The 24344-nt window shown below is 39.8% G+C and overlaps 1 pseudogene; it reads right to left on the reverse strand.

The window, feature by feature from the left end:
* Window positions 1–325: 325 nt before the first annotated feature.
* Window positions 326–24344, reverse strand: part of LOC142837468 (high mobility group protein B1-like 1) — a 45634-nt pseudogene continuing 21615 nt past the window's right edge.

The following is a 24344-nucleotide window of genomic DNA, read 5'->3' on the forward strand; positions in this document are numbered from 1 at the left end:
AATTGGCCTGAGCCCAGCTACCTGACGGGGAGAAAAAGCCCCGGCTGGGAGGAGACAATTAAGCTATTCAGGGCCGACGTACGGCCCCAAAGGCACCGCACCAGAGCGGGTCGGAAAGAGGATAGGAAAGGTTAGAAAAAAGAGGAAGAGGCCGGGAGCACCGAAATCCCGGGGCGCGGACTGTGGCATGTTTCAGCCAAGGGCAAAAAGCCGGGGGGGGGGGAAGGGGAAGGGAGGTTGGTGACCTAGTCCAGGACGCCCCAAAGAAAGCCAGCTGGACAGTCTCTGGGCGCCCCCGGGGGGAAGGAAGCCAACTTAGGTTAACTCACGGATGAGGATGAGGCGGTGGTGAATGGCCGTGGTAAACAGGTGGAGGTGAGTGCAGGCAGTCGGTTTCAGACCTTGTGCCGGTGAAACCCAGAGGCAAAAGCCTTGGGCACTGGGATGAAGAGGTCACCGAGTCAACGACGGCACCAATGTTGTTCTTAATTTTCTGGCTGGCTGCAGGTTAGAGGGCAAAGACCTTACGCGAGAGAAAGACACAGACATGCGGTGGTCCCACGTGGGTGCACTTTAATGGGGGAGGGGTAACAGGCAGGTAAGGATGTGCCAACACAGTAGGAAAGGCGGGGAAAGAGAGGAGAAGAGAGAAAAGAGAGAGAGGGAGCGGGGTCGTAGGACCCTCGCTTTTTAACGAGGAATACAAAGGCTTCTGGGAGTATGTCTGTATCCAGGAGAACGCTGGGAACTGTAGTTCGGCAAAAGAACAACAGCCCTCACATGAACACTTGCTCTCACACAAAATGATTTTCCAAAAATCATGTCATCTGTGGGGGTTGAATGAGAATGGACCCCATAGGCTCTTATAGTTGAATGCTTGCTCCCCATCTGATGGAACTGTTTGAGAAGGATTGGGAGGTGTGTCACTGGGGATGATATTTGATATTTGAAAATCCCAGGCCAGACCCTCATACTTATGTCTCTCTGCCTCATACCTATATCTCAAGATGTGAGATTTCAGCTTCTGCTCTATTCTGGTGCCTATCTGTTTGCTGCCATATTCTCTGTCAGGATTGGCATGGACTCTAACCCTCTGAAATGATAAGCCAATTAAGTGCTTTCTTTCATGAGTTACCTTGGTCATGGTGTGTTAGCAGAGCAATAGAAAATAACTAAGATACTATTTTTAAATTCTGTGATTAATTAAGCTGAGTGTATGCATTCATTATCTTTTTTAAAATGTCATGCTTTATTCATTGAATGTCTAATACTTGTCAGGTGCCAGGCTCATAAAAGACTTAATTTTTGTTGTTGTGGGATAAATACCCTGATAAGAATCTTTCTGCGAGTAGCCAAATACATGCTTTATTGAATTCAATTTCTCTCTCTCTTTTACATTTATAAAATGAGATATCTTTGTTTTTTTTCCCATGTTTTATTTTAAAACATTCTCTTCTCATTTTACACACCAATCCCAGTTTCCTCTCCCAATCCCCTTATCTTTCCTCCACACCACCCCCATTTTCTCCTCAGAGAGGGTAAGGCTTCCCATTGGGAGTCAACAAAATCTCACATATCACTTTGGCACAGGACCACGGCCCTCCTGTCTATATCTAGGCTGAACAGGTATCCCTCCAAGAACGGGTTCCAAAATATCAATTCAAGCACTAGGGATGAGTCCTGGTCCCACTGCTAGTGTCTCCACAGACTGCACCAGCCACACAAACATCACCCACATTCAGAAGGCCTAGTTTAGTTTTATGCCAGTTCCCCAGCTGTCACTTTGGAGTTCAGTGAGCTCCTACTAGGTCGGGTCAGGGTTTCCTGTGGGTATCCCCATCATGCTCCTAACCCCTTCACTCATATTATTGTTCCTACCTCTTTTTGACTGGACTCTGGGAGCTTGTCCCAATGCTTAGCTGTGGATCTCTGCATCTGCTTCCAACAGTTGCTGGATGAAAATTCTGTGATGACAATTAAGGTGGCCATCAATCTGATTACAGGAGAAGGCCAGTTCAGGTACCTTCTCCAGTACTGCTGAAAGTCTTAGCTGGGGTCATCCTTGTGGATTCCTGCAATTTCCCTAGCACAGGGTTCTTGATAGTCCCAGAATGGCTCCCTCAATCAAGATATCTCTTTCTTTGCTCTCCCTCTCTGTCCTTCCCCAATTTTGGCCCTCCTGTTCCCTCATGTTTTCCTTTCCGTCTCCTCCTCCCCTCCCCCTTTTCCCTATTTTTTCCACACATATGCTCACAATTTTTCTCAGGAGATCTTGTCTATTTCCCCTTCCCAGGAGAATCCATGTATGTCTCTCTTATAAATTTCAAGATCTTGTTTTCTTTTTTATCACTAAGTAGAACTCAATTTTGTAAATGTACCACATTTTCTTTATCAATTCTTCAGGTGAAGGGCATCTGGGTTGTTTCCAGGTTCTGGCTATTAGGAATAATGCTTCTATGGGCATAGTCCTTGTACTATGGTTGAACATCCTTTGTGCATATGCCTAAAAGTGGTATTGCTGGGTCTTGAGGTAGATTGATTCCCAGTTTTCTAAGAAACTGCCATACTGATTTCAAAAGTGCCCATATGAGTTTGCAATCCAACCAGCAATGGAAGAATGTTCCCCCTACTCCACATTCTCTTCAGCATAAACTGTCATTGGTTTCTTTGATCTTAGCCATTCTGACTGGTATAAGATGGTATCTCAGAGTTGTTTTGACTTGCATTTACCTGATGACTAGGGATGTTGAACATATCCTTAAGTGTCTTTCAGGCATTTGAGATTGTCCTGCTGAGAATTCTCTGCTTAGATCTGTACTACATTTTTTATGAATTGTACTACACTTTATGAAATGTGCCACAGTTTATAAATTTTTATGAAATTTTATTAATTTTTATGAAATTTCATAAAATGGAATGTACTACATTTTTATGAATTTTAAGAATTTTTATGAATTATTTGATATTTTGATTTCTAGTTTCTTGAGTTCTTCATATAATTTGGAGATCAGCCCTCTGTCTTCTGTCGGGTTGGTGAAGCTGGAGAGTAAGGAGGAACATAACCAACCTAGTCAGTTGTTGACAAATGGGTAGTAAGTGTATGAGACAGGTCAGAAATGAAACAATATTCTGAGGTCAGAAAGATTAATAAAATCTATTTTGTTACTTGCGTTTTAGCAAGAAATAAAGTGAAATATCTAAAGAGTTTATAAATAAGAAAATTAGCTTAAACATTACTATCAGAAACATAAATGTAATTTATATAATATTTCCAGTCATGTGAATCATGCAGAGGTAGTAGAAGACACATCAACAGGAAACAGCCCTTCCTTTGGGACATGGTTGTGTTTTCTCGTTCAGATTCCTTATACTTTTCAGAAGCTTTCGAATGGTGTATTATTACAGTAAAGTAGCCTTTTAATTTATTCACATTGTAGATGTATATTTGATCATAATTTTGTTTTTATTTCAATTACATTTATAGAATTATTTGATTTTGTTAAGTGGCTTATCAAATCTCATATTTTCCTAGTGATATCTTAGCTTCACTGCTTACCTTTGTGTTTAGCCTGATTCCCACCATGTCTCTCTGTCTCAGCTTTCTCCCATTAACATGGATTTTATGCTCTTATCTTTGTCTTTCATATAGATTGTTTTGATGACCAAGTGTGACACAAATAGAATAAAAAGTTTTGAATTTATTTAAAAAGCTAGAGTACCACAAAATTTTATTTTTCTTCCACTAGTTGGAAAGCTGCATTCCTTGGATCAGTAGTCACTCACTATCCTACAAAAGTTAAGATTTTGCTCACTAAAACTAAAATTAAAGGAACAACAACAGCAGCAGCAGCAAAAACAAATAATTCTGCCCTTCCTGGAGATGAAGAGATAGCAGGAGATGTCATAATATGTCATTTTGTAAAGCAAAAGGCACATGGTGGTACTGGACAGTGTCTGCTCATTTCAAAATGCCAAGTTAAATCCTTTTCTTGGCAGTGATCAGAATGACGTGTTACTCTGATGGTGACAGAACCCAGAGAATTTTCCCAATGGTGGATCACGTCTTAGAATAATCACATGCGGCCATTAATGGGGTGCTGTGCCCCCACTCTGCCTGAGACAGAAGCTGCACACCAGCTGGAATTCAGAGCAAGGCAGAGCGTCCAGCAGGTGTTTCCACCATATCACATAGCCGTAGAACAGCATGTCTCTTCTCGATAGCAGATGATACAAAAGCATTCTTACTCCTGGGGGAAGAGCGAGATAGAAATCAACTCTGACAAAGAAAGGCAGATCCCTTCAAAGATAGCTCATCCAAGCCTAAATGTGCCTGGATTGCTTCCACCACAAATAAAAATATTTATCTTCGAGATGCTCAAATCACCAGAGATTTACCTTTGTTTCCTTAGACAAAATCTGTTTTGTGTAACTTCAGTCTTTGGCAACAGTGGCTGTGGGGATTCGGTGGCAATGTCAGTATTTTTTAAACTTCTGTTTGAAGAAGAGATACGCATGACTGTGGCTTTTATTTGCTATATACAATGCTACATGATCAGACATTTGAGACTCAGTCAAAACACGTAAGAATCTATTGTTAGTTTTTTTCTTCAGCTAAAGGGCTAGCTATCTGCATCATTCACCTGTTTCTTTTTGCTCTCAGATCTCTCATTCAAAAGAATGCTATGATTCCCTCCAGCCTGTCTGGCCTTTTTCAAAGGTTACAAATAATTCTGTTAGTCTACAATAAAAATACTTTAAATATATGTTTTTAAGTATAGAAACCATAGAAAACTAGATTTAAGTCAAAGGTTAGGTAAATATATGTTTTACTTTGGGTCTTTATAACTCTATGTATCATCTGGATTACTCTCCTTAATTCTCTTTAGGTTCGATTTCCTCATTGGTTAATTGAGATGATGATGATGGTGCATTTATAAAGGATGGTGGGATGAAATTTAATTTGGTATGTGTGGTGATTTGAATAAGAATGGCTTCCATAGGCCATTTCAATGCTTAGTCATCTGGGAGTGGCTCTACTTGAGAAGAATTAAGCATTGTGACTTTGAAGGAGTAGGTGTGGCCTCGTTGGAGGAAGTGTGTCTCTGCAGGTGGGCTTTGAGATTTCAAAAGCCAAAGTCAGGCCCAGTGTCACTCTCTTCCAGCCGCCTGTGGCTTTGCAAGTAGAATTCTCAGCTACTTCTACAGCATGGATGCGAGGGGCTGAGGTGATGCTTCCACCCAAACAAATATATTTATACATTATCCCTTACCATTTTCCCCTTCCAAACCTATATACACATCCCTGCTTTCCTCTTTTTCACTAATTGTTATTGGATGTATATATGTATATGCATACATATTCCTAAATTTAGTGTGTTCAGTCTGTATGATGTTATTTATGTGTATATTCTCAGGGTTGGCTGTCTGGAGCTGACAGTTCAGTGAATATTGCAGATGATGGGTAGAAAGGAGTTCAAGAACTGGATGATCATGGGATTTTCTGTGAGATTGTCTCCTAGCAATATTGGAAACATGCATAGCCTTTTGTTTCTTCTTGGAATCTCTGACCATTTATCTCGACTTCATTATCAAAATAAAAAGTTGACTTCTTTATTTTTTTCTGGAGCATGTCTTCACTGCTGATCTTTACATGGGAAGTGCATGTTAACTGGACATAGTTCACATTACATTGTCACTAGTTTTGCAGTTTTCAACACACGTCTATTTCCTCAAGGAAAATTTCATAACCTGTGTCAGAATTTTTTCAATATCTACCATAACACATGCCTAGTAAATGTTTATTGAAACAGAGCATTCTCAAGCTTGGTTCTGCCAATGGTAAGAAAGATTATTGAGGCAAAAGTTCTTTAAGTAATGTTCAGTGGAAGAGCAGAATTGCTGTAGAGTCTAATGAATTATTTGACACTAAGACAATTCTCTCCTTCAGTATAAAATTATCTTAGATGTCTAGAATTTGATTAACAATCAGGAATGGCGCACGCCTTTAATCCCAGCACTCGGGAGGCGGATCTCTGCGAGTTCGAGACCAGCCTGGTCTACAGAGCTAGTTCCAGGACAGGCTCCAAAGCCACAGAGAAACCCTGTCTCGAAAAACAAAAAAAAAAAAAAAAAAAAAAAAAAAACCAAAAAAAAAAACAAAAAACAAAAACCAATCAGGAAACAGTTGTAGAGAATTGAAATTAAAAAGTGGGGCATAAACCATCTGTGCATTTATCCTGGGAGTATAAATGAAATGATTTTAAGGTGTTTTGGGGACTTACACTCAGTTTCAGGATACAGTTTAGACAACAACAGTAAGATATAGGTATGAGTGAGTACGTGTAAGAGCCAAGGGAACTATGCTGCAGGGACCTGTGAGAGGACATGACTTGGAGGTAGAAATACGAGGCGGTGGGCCTTGTGTTTGTGGAGGCAGTTTGTCACACCAGGAATCCACGTGGCTAACCTAGGCGCTTGGCAGGGAAGAGGGGCAGTGGTCCATCTCTGTTGACAGCACTTTCTTTCCAAGCCCGTTCAGTCACACAGTTGAGAGCTACTGGTCACTTCCACAGCACTTCCACAGTATCAGAGTTTCACAAGGCAAACCTGGACCTGTCATTATTCATCTTCTCCTGGGAAAATTTAATTAGGGAAAATTAAAACAGGCCAGTTCTTGACTGTGACATATCCCTATAATTCATTCAGGGATCTCCAGTTTTTTACTTGTACTTCCACCTTGCTAAATAGCTCAGAAAAACTGTATGGTTTTCCACAAGTATTCCGTGAATATAAATAACAAATCTACACACATTTTACGATAGTTTTTACAATAACATTTCTAAAATTGTGTATATTTTATTCATTCATCCACAAAACATTCATTAAGAGCTCAATGAATTTTATGGCTAGGAAGTTAACAACTTGAAGGTCATTCTAAGTTTTACAGTCTCTTCCCTTTTCAGCATCCAAGTGTCCAAAAGTAATATCAGTTCTCTCTCGTAAAGGTCTGTTCCACTATTTTTCTGCCATATAGTCTAATTTATAAAATTTTTAAAAATTATATTCTGTTTGAGAGAAGAAGTGCCTTAAAGGCTCTGATAGTTACTTTCTGGTCCCTAAAGAACATGCCTCAAAACCTCCAGGCGTCTCATACTGGCATATGACAACACAATCCCCTGACCATGCTCTTCACTGATTCTTTAAACTTTCCTTCTTTGGGCATTGTTCCTATCCCTTCCTTCCTAGATTTTTCTTTATCTCTATGCTCCACAATATTGCCAATAGAGCAGGGGCTCTCAGCCTTCCTAATGCCACTACCCATTCATATAGGTCCTCCTGTTGTAGTGACTACAGCCATACGGTTATTTCATTGCTACTTCAGTACTGTAAGTTTGCTACTGTTATGAACCCTCATGTAAATATCTGAGATGCAGGATGTCTAATACATGACCCCCAAAGAGGCTTCGAACCAACAGATTTGGAATCACTGCCACAGAGTCAAACCCAGATCCTTCTTTTCCCCATTCTCAAGAACTCCAACTACGTAGCTTCTTGCCAATTCTATACCACATTATTTTACTATTTTATAGACGAGATACTTACGTTTGCTAGTGAATGAATTCTTTAATTTAGTCACAAAACCCCTATTTAGGATGTTCTGTCCACTTTGAGCAGTGATAGGAACACAGTGTTGACAAACAGATTTGTCCTAGCTATTGAGAGCTTGTGTCCTATTTCCTGGAAAGACACTTGCTTTCCTATTCTAGGTAGGGTCTCAGGAGTTCAGGAAACAAGAGCATTTGCATGTGTTCCTGCTACTCTCTGTTTCTTTATGTGTTTCCAGAGACATCTAACGTGTTCCATGAAAGGAATAAGAATACTATGTATTTGCCTGAATTCACCTCTCTAATAAGGTTCGGGCATTTCAGCTGTAACCTGTTAGCCTTGTCCTTGCTTGTTCTACGCGAATTTCATTTTTGTCCTTGTTTGATAAGCTGGTTCTAGTCTTCTCATAATCGTGCGTTGTAGTTAGAGACTTAAAATTGATGCTTGGGCAGAAGTGTGCAAGTCAGAGGGTCTTTCACTCACTTTTTAAAAAAATGTTTTGCACTGTAGTTCAATTATTTCCTTAAAACTGAGTTGTCTTCAGATTCTTGGGGCAAATAGTTTACCACTATGGCACAGTCTGAGATTCTATGCAGATTTATGGAATATGTATAACCTTACTTGTGAGAGAGACCCTATTTTGCTTAACTCTGGCTTCTTGTGGAGGTAGAAAACATTCAGAATGCAGACATTTCCAATATTTCATTGCTATGGGCAGTGTAATATATTAGAAGTATGGAGGACAGACATTCTACCCTTCTCACTGCCCTTTCTGTTATTAATAATCACCATGACTTTTCAAAGTCTCACCCTTCTCTCTCCGTCCGCCTCTCCCTGGAAGTGTCCTGTCTCCTGTCTAATTAATGACCATAGTTTACAGATGGTGCAGCTGTCTACACATACGGTTCATTACCCTTAAGACAGAAAACGATGTAAGAGTTGAAGGTTTCTTTCTCAGGGTTCTTCGGGCAGCTATGAAGGATGAAATCATTACTGTGACTTTTAACTAAAAATGGGCTTTGTGGTCTTGCATCATCTTGCAGTTCTAGCACACACATGTGAGGCCGTTTGGCTTTTTAATCAGGGTTTATTAGCTCATGTTTATAGACAAATGCTGGAGCCACAGAGAACTCCAGCAACAACAATAAAACACTTCACCATTTTACTTGAGTTTTTTCAATGTCTCACATTTGGGGTGAACTAGCAACAATAAAATGGATTAATTGCAAAGGAAATTGCAATTCTTTTCTAGGAAGACTGTTGGTCAGTGATTACAGCAGTTGGTTAGAAGGCAGTCTGTTTTAGAAAGGTGTGATATTTAAAGGCATATATAGGGCATTATCCAAGGCTTCCTGGAGTTTCTTCTAATGATTCATGTGACACATATTCATTGACACTCTGTCAGACTCTCTTCTAGGTAGCAGGCACTGGTTCTAGTGAGGGAGAAATATCCCTTGCCCTTTAAGACGAAATTTCTTTTCTGTTTGAGTTCTAAAGTAAGAAGATTATTCGGCGCCTGAGGAGGTGGCTCTGGGTTTGGATCTGTAACACACAAACACACACACACACACACACACACACACACACACACACACACACACACACACACAATTGGGAGTGGCCACATGCTTCTATCCCTCCAGAAAAGTGGGACAAGTACACATGAATTCATGGAGCACATTGTCTAGCCAGACTAGCTGAAATGGTAGCAGGTATCTTGAATTTACTTCTTCCCTCTCTGTATACCAGTTTATGAATATTGCATATTATACTAATTAGTTTTCTATATACACCACCTGAATCTATTGATTTACTTTTATGCCTTCCACTGCTACTACTGCTTTATTTATAATATATCCCTTTGAGATTCTCAACTGTTTTATTTCTCAATAAATTTTTTCTTTATTTTTGAGAATGTATCCAATGAAATATGATCATAAAACCATGTTTCTTTCTCCAATTTTCTCGAGTAACTTTCAATATGTTTCACAGTGTTGTGTCTTTTTGTTGTTGTTGTTGTTGATAGCCCGCTGAGTCCGGCAACTGCTGCCCATGTGTGCCCATGTGTGGGGCCATTCATTTCAGTGTGGGTGGGCCTACAGAGGCCACATCCTGCAAAAATGAATGATTCTCCTATTCCCAGAAACTATTCATTGCCAATAAATCCTTATTAAAGGGCTGGACCTGGAGAAAATATATCCTATTTATGTTGGGATTTTGGTGGTTTGGTTCATGCAGGGTCTTGTTCAGGTAGCTGTAGCTGCTGTGAGTTCATTATTATCATAACCGTGTCCTATCCAGAATACAAAATTTCACAACACTATTCTTTGTTTTCTGGCTCTAATATTCTTTCTGCTTCCTCCTCGGTGGTGTACCCAGAAGCTTAGCTGGGCTGAGAAGTTAATGGAGATGCTTATTTAGGAGCGAACAGTGAGTGTCTTGTTCTTAGTGCTTTAACCAGTATGTGTCTCCAATAATTGTTATCCACATAGAAAGAAGATTTTTCTACCCAGGGTGGAAAACAGCCCATATCTATGGGTATAAATACAAACATTTAGAATCTAATTTGACAGGATGGTTATTTAGCAAATTAGCAATAGTAGATCCTACCCTAGGGTCTATGATCTTCCCAGCCTTAAGGCTTTTTTTCAGAGTTACAGTACCAGGAATGAAATTCCCTCCTGTGGGACAGGCTTCACAATCAGAATGACAATTAGTTATCACAGTCAAGATATTGTACCAGTAGGTACATCTTGCCTGGCAGTTCTACGTTGCAGCATGCAGGGTCCAGGACTGGATAATCGCGGTGATGTCTTTGCTTCCTCAAATCCTCCATTATGCTGTCCTAGCACTATGGAAGAACATTCCTGGTAAGTTGTGTTAGCATGGCCAAGGGCAATGGCAGTAACCTCTGCTGTTTTGGAGACTTCTAGGGGTACGTCCATAAATAATAATAACTCATTGGCAGGTATCTCATTCTCATGCCTCATATAATAATTTTTTTTTTGATTTTTCGAGACAGGGTTTCTCTGTAGCTTTTGGTTCCTGTCCTGGAACTAGCTCTTGTAGACCAGGCTGGCCTCGAACTCACAGAGATCCGCCTGCCTCTGCCTCCCGAGTGCTGTGATTAAAGGCGTGCGCCACCACCGCCCGGCTCATATAATAATTTTTATTTACTTACCCATGTCTTCTGCAAACAGCATTGTCCAGACATGTAGAATAATTCTATTTGAATTATTTTCTTTTTAAGCTGTATTTTGAAGTCAACTTTATAACTGGTAAATTTCCTTAAAACTTTTTAAAAAAAAATTCTTTGTTTTGGTGAACCCAATCCACCACTCCCCTTTCTTCCTCACTCGCCTGTCTCATTCTGCTTAGTTTTCTATCCTTTACAACTTACCCAACGTCTTCAGTCACATGTGTTCTGCTTCTCTTCCTCCTACATTTTATTAAACTTGGTTATGAGATAGATTTCTATAACCTAAAAGAAATGGGTGAACTCCTAGTTGCATACAACGTACCAAAGTTAAACTAAGATGAAATAATTAAATTTAACAGACTCATAATCAGCACCACTATTGAATAAATAGTTAAGTCTCCCAGTGAATAAACAGGACCAGATGGATTGCAGTATAATTCTAGCATAACCTTTCAGAAGAATATCCCAAACCATCCTAATCATATATAAAAGGAAAGAAAATGGAAGGAAAGTTCAGCACACTTTCATTTCTATCTGATAGTTTCCAATTTGTCTTCTATATAAGGATCAGATACATGGTCTAAAATGCAGGTGTAGCATAACAATCTTTATTTAAATTGTTTTTAAGCCCATGTGTCTTTCAGAACAAGAGAAAGTGAAAGTATCATTAGCCCAGTCTATACTGCATCCCATAATCTGCTTCCTGCTTACCTTTCCCAACAATCTCAGTTACTTTTCTTGTATGCTGAGGACTTCAGGGTCCTAACACTTCCTCTGCCCTTGCAGCACAGTGCCATCCCTTCACCCTTGACTCTGTCTCAAGCCAAACCATGCGACATTCTTTAGATAGGAGCTCATGTGGCATAGGCAGTACTTTAAGAAGTAGTGCTTAGATTTTTGGCCTGGCTTTTTAAAAATTCTTTTTATGTTTCTGACACCATGAGAAGGATGTGTCTAATTTTTCCTGCTGGTTTTGGAAGGAAGATGACCAAGTGATGAACAGTGCCTCCAGCCAAATGCTACTTAGAGCACAGCCCCAGCAAATGAGTAAGCCAGTCTTGAGGCTATATCAGAGCACCCCAGCCTGCTGATGTGTAACTCCGAGGGAGAGCATATTCTATCACATAGCCAAATCACACCAACATATGTCTGCAAAGCTTCTTGCCCTATCTATACTAAACTGTTCAGAGCCTCTCGTGGTGAGAACTCTCAGCCTCTAGTCTTAACCTTCTTTGATTTTCTTCAATTATGCTTTGTAAATGCTTAAACATTGAGGACCATCAAAGCGTTTCTTGCTGAGGAAACTTTTTGTGGCTGTGTCAAGGCTACCATTTACTCCTGTGTGCCCTGTATAGCTCTTTCTACACAGACTCCAACTATGGCATATAATATCTTTTCCCCCTATAGGTCTGAACATCAAAAGGGCCTGGTTGTCTACTAGTTAACTCTTAGACAAGATCAAGAAAGTCTTCATGGAGGAAGAAGACAAGCTCTTAGTTTTGTCATAGAATAAATGATGAACAGGTAGTTAGGATGTAGATGGGTAACTTCTGAGTATCTAGGGGCCTGTGTAAATAGAAAGAGTAAGTGAATAATCAAATTTTTCCTCGATGGTCCCATGATTTGCAGGTGTAATGAATCCTACTGATCGGCAGAACACACAAAACTCTTCCAAGCTCACAGTGCTGGATGTATCTCCATGCCCTGCAGTTTTCTTCCCTCTGGCAGTGAAAGCATGTGCTGCCTGGTTAACACCTGCTTGGCTCTGGGCACTCTGTCCAGCTGTCTAGTCTGAGAGACAGTGACATTTACAACAGTTACAAGGCTATAGTTCTGGCTGCCTTCCACAGTACATCCCATGTCCAAGCGTCTACCATCTGGCAGGGCATCTGTTTGGCCAATAGGAAAGCTTTGGATGCAGCCACATGCTCATGGAGAGGACATTCCACTCTGCCCTTTTTGGGAGGAGAACTCAATGCACTCTGTCCACACAAAGGAGTCCCACTGAGAGTGGTACAGAGCGGGGCATTCCTTGATGGCAGGGATGTTTCATGGCTTTTCAGGTTTGTGGCTCCTGACAATATGTTCCAGTGTGCTTGTTGGGAACATAGCCCTTGAGCCCAGACCAATTGCTTTGCACTTCTCTCTGAATCCTTTTACTATATGACTTTGAGGCAACTCACTCACTTTTCTAGCCCCGATGCCATAGTCATTCAATGTTAGCTCCAACCTCACTCTGCATGGCATGCCTATCTATCTATCTATCTATCTATCTATCTATCTATCTATCTATCTATCTATCTATCTATCTATCTATCTGTTTCTGTCTCTCACCCACCATCTGGGTCCCTGCTGAGGATCCTCTGGCCCTCATGGCCCACAAGCCATTCAGGGAACCACAGCGTTTTATTTTTACCATAACATTTGGTGCTTGTGACTCAGACAGGCTCTCTCCACATTCCCTCCAGTTTTCAGGTGGGCCAGCTGAGGACACGTGGAACTCTGGGCTCCAGAATCAGGTTTCTTTACAAGAGCTCTACGTTCTATCTGCCTGAATGCCAGCCTTTATACACACCAGTGGCTTTGGTGATAAGGTTCCCTGTTCTAGCCCCCAACCACAGTCTTCACAGCTATGGCTGAGCCCTTCACTGACATTCATCTCTGGTTGATTCCCATAGCTAAAAACATGATTGGACTAACCAGCTAGTCCTCCTGTGCTAGCACTGCACAGACTGTGTGGTGCATTAGATTTGGGGCCAGGGGTCCCTCAGATTTTTATTTCTCCTTTCTTTTTTCTTTTCTTTTGGACCACTCATAAATGGTCCCCACTGTGAGGGACTGCTTGGACTAGCCTCTAGCTTTTGGTTTCCGAGTCATCTGGATGTGGAGCCAGCCAGATTTCATCCACACCCTGCCTGTAGAGAAGAGATGTTTTCCTATAGTCTTTGTGGTGTCGCTGTTTCATTAACACCCCGTCTGTAGAGAGGAGATGTCCTCCTATAGGGCCTGTGGTGTTTTCACATCTTCAGCTATGGTATAAACCATCAAACTATCAGCCACCCACATGCAAACACTCTGCCAGTATCCTGCTGGCTCTGCTTTTCCTCAAACTATCCCTGCCACCACTACCACTGGTCCTGTGGAAACAGACAAGATTAGTCAGATCTGCAAGGCAGCTGTTATCAGTTTCTGCCTTTGCTCCCTGCTGTTGCTTATGGCACAGCAGCTCAACAACAGGGTAGATCATGCTTCTAGGTTTCTTGCCATTATGTTTAAAACTTCCGCAGCTCAAAAAACTTGGCTTCTTCATGCAATATGGACTGCCACAATTTTGACTGAGGTCAGGTGACCTTACTGCCATCTTAACTGAGGTCTGGTGACTTCACTGCCATTTTAACTGAGAGCCAGGTCAGGTGACCATGTCCTGCCATCTTTTTTTTTGTTTGTTTGTTTGTTTTTTGTTTTTCGAGACAGGGTTTCTCTGTGGTTTTGGAGCCTGTCCTGGAACTAGCTCTTGTAGACCAGGCTGGTCTCGAACTCACAGAGATCCACCTGCCTCTGCCTCCCGAGTGCTGGGATTAAAGGCGTGCGCCACCACCGCCCGGCTTGCCATCTTTATTGAGATATTCCTAGTTCTCCCGTGCTGACTCTCTTGCATGTGTGTTTTGCGCACTGGCATGCCTTTGGGTAGGGCTCACCAAAGCATCCTCTTTACTTAATTCCTGTTCACTGTGTGTGTGTGCATATATGTAACTTAAATACATCTATATTTACCATTAAATGTTATAATTGTCTATTCATTTTATCTCATTCCAAACTACAAAGCAATAAATCTTACATTTTAAATTGGTATGTACTTTTAAGTCTCTTAATCCGACCCTGCTTTACCTGTTAAGTTGACAGCCAATACAGTCAAGCTTGGACTCAGCTCTCCAGGCAGATTCTATACTATAATTATAACTCATCTATACCTAGTAAACAGCCCTCAGCTGCTCAGAAATTTGAGGAGTGTGGCATTTAAATATTTAATTATTAAAAATACTTGTCATAACAAAAAAGACAGATTGGCTCTTAGAAGCAGCACTCTATTTCCTCCATAGAAGAAAGAAGACAAATGGGCACAGAACAACGTCCATCCACAATTTGTTTCAACTGCCAAGTGCTGACCACTGGGAAAAACTGTCTTTCATCTAAACTGAAACTCTCTAGTTAGTGGGTAGAATCGCTGAAATCGACAGCCTAGCTGCTCAGGTCAAGGTAGGCTTGTCTTTCTAAAGATTGCATAGCCCACAGGATCTTCTGGAACCTGGCAGACCCTGTGCTAAACAGAAAAAAAATACGACCTTCAGTGACCATGGAGGACTCTGAGGAGTAGCTCTAACCAAGTAAGTTCTCTGTCACTTTTTCATCAATAACTCAAGTAAAATTTTATCCTTCTCATATGATATCATAGATCTCATATCATAGATCTCTGATACACTTTGACAACTGAGAGGTTTTGGCAGTTTAAAAGGACAACCTCACCAAACAAATTTTAGCAAAACACAAACACAAGTTATTAAGGTGTGTACCTGCAATTTATAAAGGTGTGAGGACAAATACAAGTTAATTAAATTTCTCTCCCATGCTGTCTTCCATAGTCTTAAAAATACTTTTCATTATGCAAAAACATCTGTCACAGTCATTCTGACATAAATATGCTGTTTGTACAATACATATGTATAAAATTTATGTTTTCACAAACCCAAAGTATTCTTGTAGTAGGAGGCACGGGCCGCCTCCCGCCACCCAGCTAGCTTAGTCCCCTAAATAACCACACAGAAAACTGTATTAATTAAAACACTGCCTGGCCCATTATCTCCAGCCCCTTATTGGCTAACTCTCACATCTTGATTCAACCCATAGTAATCATGTGTTAGTTTATTTGACAAACATTTCTTTCCTGTATAATGTGTACCAAACTCTAATTTATTGAAATAGTTGATCAAAAACTGATTCCTACATTCTAGGACTTCTCAATTTGTTAAAGAGACATATTAACTAGAAAATGAACACAAAAATGGGCACAGCATACGGTATACACATGTGAGGAAAGAATGCCAGGCGTGATACAGATCTCTTCTATGCACTGTACCACTTGCTTTGTGGTAGATGGGCATATTATTTCTACTTCATATGTGAATACAAAGAAGTTATTATTGGGCCAGGCTTAGTCTTAGGTTCTTCCTCATTTCTGCAATTATTTGAAGCCAAAATTTATACTAAGACATAACTTAAAACCTACAGCCAATCCTAGAAATACCAATTACATTGCTCCAGGAAAATATTCCTGGAATGAATGTGAAATGTCTTTGGTCCTAGTCTGGTGCAGTGTTTTGTACTGGTTTTTAACAGTGTGCATGTTTTACACTTTAGGGAGAGCTCTAGTGTCTGGTTTGTGGATTAGTCCTAGTAATCTCCTCTTTGTTCTGTGGGGTGATATAATCTTTCGAACAGGAGCACTCTTGGTAAGCTTCCTTGTTTGCATGCTGCTCTCCTGATCTAAGACTTAGAGAATCCTCCCTCTAGCCCTGACCTTAATGCCCAATACAGCCTGGAATGAAAACATAAAGATACCAGGATTGGAACAACCAGGATCCAAGTGAAAAATGTTATTTGAAATCCCAGCTCAGTTTGGAACTCAGAATCAGTACATAAAAGAGTCACAAGCAAATAGTCAGGTATTGTTAAATCAAAAGAAATAAACCCAGAGAAATCATAAAAACTATGTTTCAATCCAAAAAACATTTCTGGATTTATCATGTGGTTCTAATTAATTAATTAATTAACCTATTTTCTTTTTTCCTTTATTTTACATTCCAACCACAGTTCTCCCTCCCACCTCTCCTCCTGCCCCCTCTCTCCTCCCCTTCCCCCATCCATTCCTCCCAACAGGTAAGGACTCTTGTGGGGAGTCAACAAAGTCTGTCACATTAAGCTGGCGCAGGTCAAGCCCCTCCCCTTATGCATTAAGGCTGAGAATGGCATCCCACCATAGGGAATGGGCTCCAACAAGGTAGCTCATGCATCAGTGTTAGATCCTGGTCCTACTGGTCCCTTATTTAACCCATGTCAACGTGGGAAGATCCTTTTTCATTTTTTTTTTTTAATTTTCTAGACAGGGTTTCTCCATAGCTTTTTGGTTCCTGTCCTGGAACTAGCTTTTGTAGACCAGGCTGGCCTCGAACTCCCAGAGATCCGCCTGCCTCTGCCTCCCGAGTGCTGGGATTAAAGGCGTGCGCCACCACCGCCTTTTTCATTTTTAACACACATTATTAGTAGCAATACTGATAATACCACTAAATAATATTATGATTTTTGCATCATTTTTGTTGGGTACTTAATTATATACTGGTCATATATATTTAATCTTCTAAAAACATTTGAAACACTATGTGACTTCTAAGAGTTGTAATCTAGCAGAGAATAATTGTTTTTTTTTTTTCCACTCATGGCTGCGAAGAAATGCTAAGCTATCTCAGAACTATGTCGTGGATGTGTCCCGAGTAGTTCTGTTACTTTACCAAGTTACACTGTAGTTATAAAACAGTGGATGACCTTATGGAGTTCAGATACATTATCCGAACAATCTGAAAGCAGTAAAACATTATATATAACAATAAACTAATACTCTATGCAATATGTAGCTGAGATATTTGTGTGATTATTTTTCAAGTATGTTTGTCTGCCCTGCTGGGTCTACCCCATACTCTCTGGGTCTGGTCTTCAATGACTGGCAACACCACAGCTCCTTATGATCTAGGGCAAGTGAGGGGTTGGATAATGGGTGAAAAAAAATCTGATTAATACAATCCCGTAACAGCTATGGCTAGCTACCAGAAAAGCCTAGCAATGCATTAGTATCTTGATGCTATTTATCAACAAATTCATTAAAGAATGCTATGAAATTGATGCTGTAAGTTGGTTTCCATATTGTTTCTATTCTCTGTTTTGTTGCTTGTGCAGACAGGACATTCATTTCATGATTACTTTGTTGGTATTTGTTGGTGATAAATAGAGCAGCCTCTAGATCTATGGATTTCAACCTTCCTAATGCAGAGACCATTTAATACAGTTATGGTGACTGCTAAACTGTAAAATTATTATCACTGCTACCACATAATTGTAATTTTCTGCTGTTATGAATTGTAATGTAAATATCTGTGTTTTTTTTCCAGTGGTCTTAGAGAACCCCAAAGGGGTTGTGACCTACTGGTTGAAAAGTCCTGCTTTAGATACTGATCCAGGAAACTGCAGTTTCTTATGTTCAGTTTATATATTCAGTTTGTAAGAATGGAAGCAAATTGTGTTTCCTTGTGTGGGGGGAATGCTAACCATAAGCAGCCTCTATTCTATCCCCTGACATCTTTGCAATCGTAAAACTTTTCTCTTCTCTGAGAGTATAATAGAATTTCAACGCTTCTCCCTTCCCTCTCTTCTCCTGAAAGCATGTAACATGCCTCTTCCCCCTTTGCTTCAAATTTATGGCCTCTTTATTCACTAAGTGTTATAAATACATAATATTCCTAAATATAGCCTGTTTGGTCAGGACAATGTAACTGTATGCAAATATGAAACTTAAAAAAATCCCTTTTGGGGTTAAAAGTATAGGTGAATGAATGATTTGTATGTCTGAAAGGATATGTTGCACCTAATAAATATAATGCCTTTTCTCCATTTCTGAGAACTCAGGCTATCCTCTTTAGAAATAACAGAGTTAAGGTAAATGGGTGACTACCTATCCATCTACTCATTACATTGCTATCATTTTTCTACTTATCACGTATTTCTGAGAGAACCATTGTCTTATATCAAGGATACCAACTAGCAAGAAAAGATAAAATTAATTTCTTTGATTAAATTTTAGGATGTCTGTCTGCCTCATTTGCTTATAAGCCTAATTTTTTATAGTTATTATCTTAAATATATATGTATATATATGGAATAAAAGAACTGATATGTAATGATCAAATCAATATAACCAAAATTTCCTTTTCTTTAAATATACAAACATTTGATTTATTTAATTTATAATAATTATGAGTATTATGAGGTACAGTGTAAATTTTTATAATACCTAGAAAAAAAGTACCTTCTTATATTATCAGTGGAAATCTCTTCAGAGCACTAAAGTTTCAAGGAACACAGTCAGTCAATATAGAAGCACATACACTTATCAGATATTAAATTCTCTGTTATTCGTTTTTTAATTAATTTATTTATTAAAGATTTCTGCCTCCTCCCCGCCAACACTTCCCATTTCCCTCCCCCTCCCCGGATCAAGTCCCTCTCCCTAGTCAGCCCAAAGAGCAATCAGGGTTCTCTGTCCTGTGGGAAGTCCAAGGACCACCCACTTCCATCCAGGTCTAGTAAGGAGAGCATTCAAACTGCCTAGGCTCCCACAAAGCCAGTACGTGCAGTAGGATCAAAACCCAGTGCCATTGTTCTTGAGTTCTCAGTAGTCCTCATTGTCCGCATATTGGATCTTTAACCAGGTTTAAGAAAGACCATAAAACACAGTAAAACAGACACACATTTGTGCTTCAGGGTAGGAATTGGAAGCAGCTTCTTGTTTCGTTGTTAGTCACTCAGGGAAGACAGAGCTTTTCCTCATAGTATCAAAAAGTACAGCACGAAGCTTTGTTACTGTAAGATTCAGAAACTCAAATGTACCCAACTTCAATTCAGGCTAGTGCAGCCCATAGCATGTTGGGCAATTTGTCTGCTATGTATTGTTATAATAATCCCACATGGGAAAACTACCAAATTCAGCATCGCAACTACTTTTTGTATGCCCACGAGTCTGTAGAGCAACAATTCAGGATTTAATCTGGGAAGACCTAACTTTCCCTTAATACTCTCGGATGCCTGGTGGCCACCTGGATGCTAACTTGGGAAAGTGCGGAAATTAACCACAGTGCTGTCTCTACTACAGTCACCTATCCCAGACACATATTACAAGTTCCAACATGCAAGCATTTTGCAAGACTAAAACTTAACGACTAAACCAGGTCTCAAAGCATATCAGACTGGTGAAGATTTATAAGCTTCTATGACAGAGTATTGTTACAGTGAAAAATCTGGGTAAATTTGTGTGTGTGTGTGTGTGTACCTGTGTGTTTACATGTGTGTGTTGCCTGTGTTCATGTATATGTACATGTGTATATATGCCTGCGTAAGAGTGTGTGTACATGTGTATATGTTTGCCTGTGTGAGTTTATGTGACTATGTGAGTGTGTGTGCTTCTGTGATTGCACATGTGAGTGTTTCTGTCTGTGTGCATGTGTACGTGTCTATGTGTGTGTGGCTGTGTGAATGTGCCTGTGTGTGTTTTTGTGTCTCTGTGTGTGTCTCTTTGATTGCATGTGTGACTGTGTTTGTGTGTCTCTGTGTATGTATATGTGTATGTGTTTGCGCGAATGTGTTTGTGTGTGTGTGTGTCTGGGTATTTGCATGTGTATGTGTAGTGCCTGTGTGTATATGTGTGTACAAGTGTGTGTTTATGCCTGTGTGAGGTTGTTTGTGCATGTGTATGCGTATGTATCTGCCCGTGTGAGTGTATGTACCTGTGTGAGTGTGTGTGCCTATGTATGTGTCTATGTGTGTGTGTTTGTGTGAGTGTGCATGTTCAGGTGAGTGTGCATGTGTGTCTGTGTGTGCTTCTGTGATTACATGTGTGAGTGTGTTTGTGTACCTATATGTATGTACATGTGTATGTGCTTATGTGTATGCTTGTGTGAGTGTGTGTGTTTATGTGTATGTGACTATGTGTGTGCTTAGTGTGTGAGTATGTGTATGTGTGTGTGTACATGTGGACCATGGTGTACATCTGGAGGTTTCAAGACAGTCTGAGAGAGTCGTGGTTCTTCTCTAGGTCGATTCTGGGGATCCACAGGATAGGTGGGCTCTGGTCCCATAGTAGGTGACAAGTGCGTCAGTCATGAGCTGTCCTGCTGGAACCTGTCCCCCTCACTTTCACTTTCATATGTATTACGGAAGTGTGCTCAGTTGCTTTCATTGTTGTGTCGAAAAGATCTGCAGAACAATTCAAATCAAGTCCCCCTTTGTATTTGTTTGTTTGCTTTAATTTAGCTCATGTACCTAGTGGAATTTTTCCATATGGTTGTGAGGGCCGAATGGAAGAGAGCTATTTAAGTTATGATGTCTAGGAAAAGCGAAGCAGATGAAACCTGAATAAGGGGTGGCTTTTAAAAAATGCCCTCAGTGACCTGCTTCCTCCAGCTGTGTCTCATCCCCCACAGTTCCAGCTCCTATAAAGAGTCTGCTAGAATTCTGAACCCATCAGTTGATTAAATTGTTACTAAGGTCTGGGACTTCTTGACCTAATGATTTCTGGAAAGGACTTAAAGAGACTCCCACAGGTGTTATTACTGGTATCCTGGATATTTCTCAAGCAAATGAAATGTTAAAATAAAGGATCACCCAGTACATGTAAATAATAGCTCTAGGTAAGTGGTTTATTGGATATGTGCTTTACCACATTTTGTCTGCATCAATTAAGTATGGCTTTCTTTTTCTTATTGAGAGCTTCTGATAAAAACAAAACTTAATAAGTCCAAATTAGTACTCATTTTCTTTTGTGGACAGTATTGTTTAATCTAAGAAATCTAGCCTGCCTCCAAATCAGAACGCTTTCCACCTTTGGTTCCCTGCATCACTTTAAAATCTTATATATGTACCTAAAATTTGAAACAACTCAATTAGGTCTATGTGGCAATGTGATACCCGTTACAGGAAAAAGTGATAGAAACATAACTTGCTGTGTTCCAAGTCTTTGTTTTCAGTAGAGTTTTGGGGACACACTATCAGTTGCCAGGTTTTATTAACTCTCTTCTCTAAGCTTCCAAACTCCCTTCTCTAATCACCCTCTGTCTACACACCGTATAATGATGTTGATAGTTTATTTGGAATTTAGTTGGTAATATTGTTTCCATCAGATTCAACACAGAATTATCTTATCTAGTCTAAGATACCCCAAATTTTTCAAACTCTCATTTTGAGATGTTTTCTTAGGAATTTAACTTTGATATTTCTTTTTATAATTAAAAATTTATGCATAAAGGTGTTTTGTCTGCAAGTATGTCTTTATACCACATATATGCCTGGTGCTCTTAGAGGCTCAAAGACTTTTAGATCTCTGGTAACTCTAGTTCCAGGCAGTTGTTAGCTGCTCTCTTATGGGTGTGTCGTATGGGAATTGAACCTGGATCCTCTGGAAGAGCAACCAGTGCTCTTAACCATTGAGCCTTTTCTCCATTCTCTGATTTCTTTTCTATCTTTAGCTGGCATGTTTAATCACATTCACATAGCATAGACTTCTTACTTCAAGACTGTCAGAAGATATTCATATTGTTTTTATACCTGAGTACTTGATTTTCTCAATACATTTTAATTCTCAGGGCATAGACACAGTGGCCTATTACTGCCTGTGAACATGGGGTTAAATATGAAAGCGAAAGTGATTTGTCTGGGTGGGGGAAGAGAGTTAACTTTTCTCTTGATGTGGCCAAACATCCTCAAAGAAGTAAATTAAGAGAAAGGGTTTATTTTTGCTTTTAATTTGAGGGGACAGCATTCTTTCTGGCAGAGAAGGGGTGACATCCAAAGAATGACGAGATATCAGTAGCCACATTGTGGCTGCAGGCAGGAAACAGAGAGGACTGATGTCACTGGGCTCACAAATTCATTTCCTTTGATTTGGTCTCGGGATCTCAACCCATAGAATAGTATGATCCACACTCAGTACCGTTTTTCTCTTTTCAATGAAACATTTCGGGAAATATTCCCATTTTCATGCCTTCAGGTATCTTTCCACGATGATCCTAAATCCATTGAAGTCAGAAATAAAGATTATTATTTAAAAACACTATTGTGAGAGCGGATCCAGACTCAGGGATTCTATTTGGTGCAAACTATGAAAGTATGGAAATTCTAATTCCGTGGCCATGGCACAGGTGTGGGCCAGCTCATCACTAGATCATGATTAGATAGAGGTGAAACCCATGCGGGGTCATAGGCAATGATGGTTGGAATGATAAACAGTGTATGAAAGGGAATACATAGAGTTCAGACACTTCACAGACCTTAATTTTATTCTATATAGCATTGAATGTATACTGGCAGAACTGTGGAAGTTTAAAATTCACACACACACACACCACATTACAGACACTCACTTTACCTCCAAGATGAACAGATTCAAGAAAAAAAAAAACCTTTTCATTGTATCTGGTCCTAGCTGATGGAGGAAAAGATTTACAGACTTTGAGAATAAACAAACATTACCTCTTATCTTACAAATGACCTTCTCTTGTAGAGCTTAAGTAGTGTGGTTATTTTTTCCATTTTTCTATTGTTGAGTGATAAGATGATACCAAAGGCAAAACATGAAATGGATCCAATCATCTGGTGTGTGATGTTAATATTGGCCTCGGGACAGGAGATATATATGGGAATCAATGGCTTCGTCCAACTTACGTGGAAATTGAATTGGTGTTTGAAGTCCCAGCTCTAGAAAGATATGAAAGAGCATGAAATGAAAAACCATCCATCTATACAGGAGTGTTTGCCTCTGATAGCTTACACAGAAACTATCCAAGGGCTCAGAAGAACCTTAACACCTGGTGACCTGGTCTCTCTGTCTCTCTCCCTCTGCTCATTCCATTTCTCACTCCTCTCTCTTCCTTTCTCTCGCTCTCTCGCTCCATTCTCTATCCTCCTTCTCTCTCATTTTCTAGCAGTAGTAAATTAAATCTACAACATATATTTGATTTTGAAAAAAATATATTTTCCTATATGTGTCTGCCTTCTGCTGTTACTTGACTCGTGGGGTCTTACACAATCAAGCTCATCTAAGTTCGGCAAATAGATTCTAGAACTTGAGCCTAAAGGCAATATATGTTAAAATTGTTATAAATATGTAGTTGAAGTTATGTCCCAAAGCTTCTTAAGCACTAATAGTTTATTTAGAATAATAAAGAAGAGTTAAAAGTAAAACACGTATTCTTGCAATATTCAGTGTGCTCTTGGTTTCAAGTGTGGTGCTCACTGCTTTCCCACTGATGAGTGAGATTATGCTTGGTCAGGAAGTCACAACTCTTGTAAAACTTTATTAGTGTTCAAGATCATTAACAGGAAGCAGAGGTGAAAAAGAATAAATATTAAGTGTCAGTTTCAGACAGTCAGAGACAAGTTCATTGAGCTGTAAATTAAGTCAAATGTCAGAAAATGCACAGGTTGTTAACGTGTCCATTCCCTGCAAAAGTGTTAAATTTTAAAAGTCTTTTCAATTAAAGTGAGTTAGATGAGCACTATGTCATGTTGTCACAGACGGTGTTTGCAAGAGTTGAGAGTGTTGGACTTAGGGAAGTGATGGAATATTCTTGCAAACACAAAAAGATCAAGAGTTAAGAATTGTTTCTTCTACCTTCTCCTAACTACCTTATTAAATATTCTGTACATTCTATTAAAGTTTTCAGAA

The sequence above is a fragment of the Microtus pennsylvanicus genome, chromosome 18 (assembly GCF_037038515.1).
Source record: "Microtus pennsylvanicus isolate mMicPen1 chromosome 18, mMicPen1.hap1, whole genome shotgun sequence".
Taxonomy (NCBI): Eukaryota; Metazoa; Chordata; class Mammalia; order Rodentia; family Cricetidae; genus Microtus; species Microtus pennsylvanicus.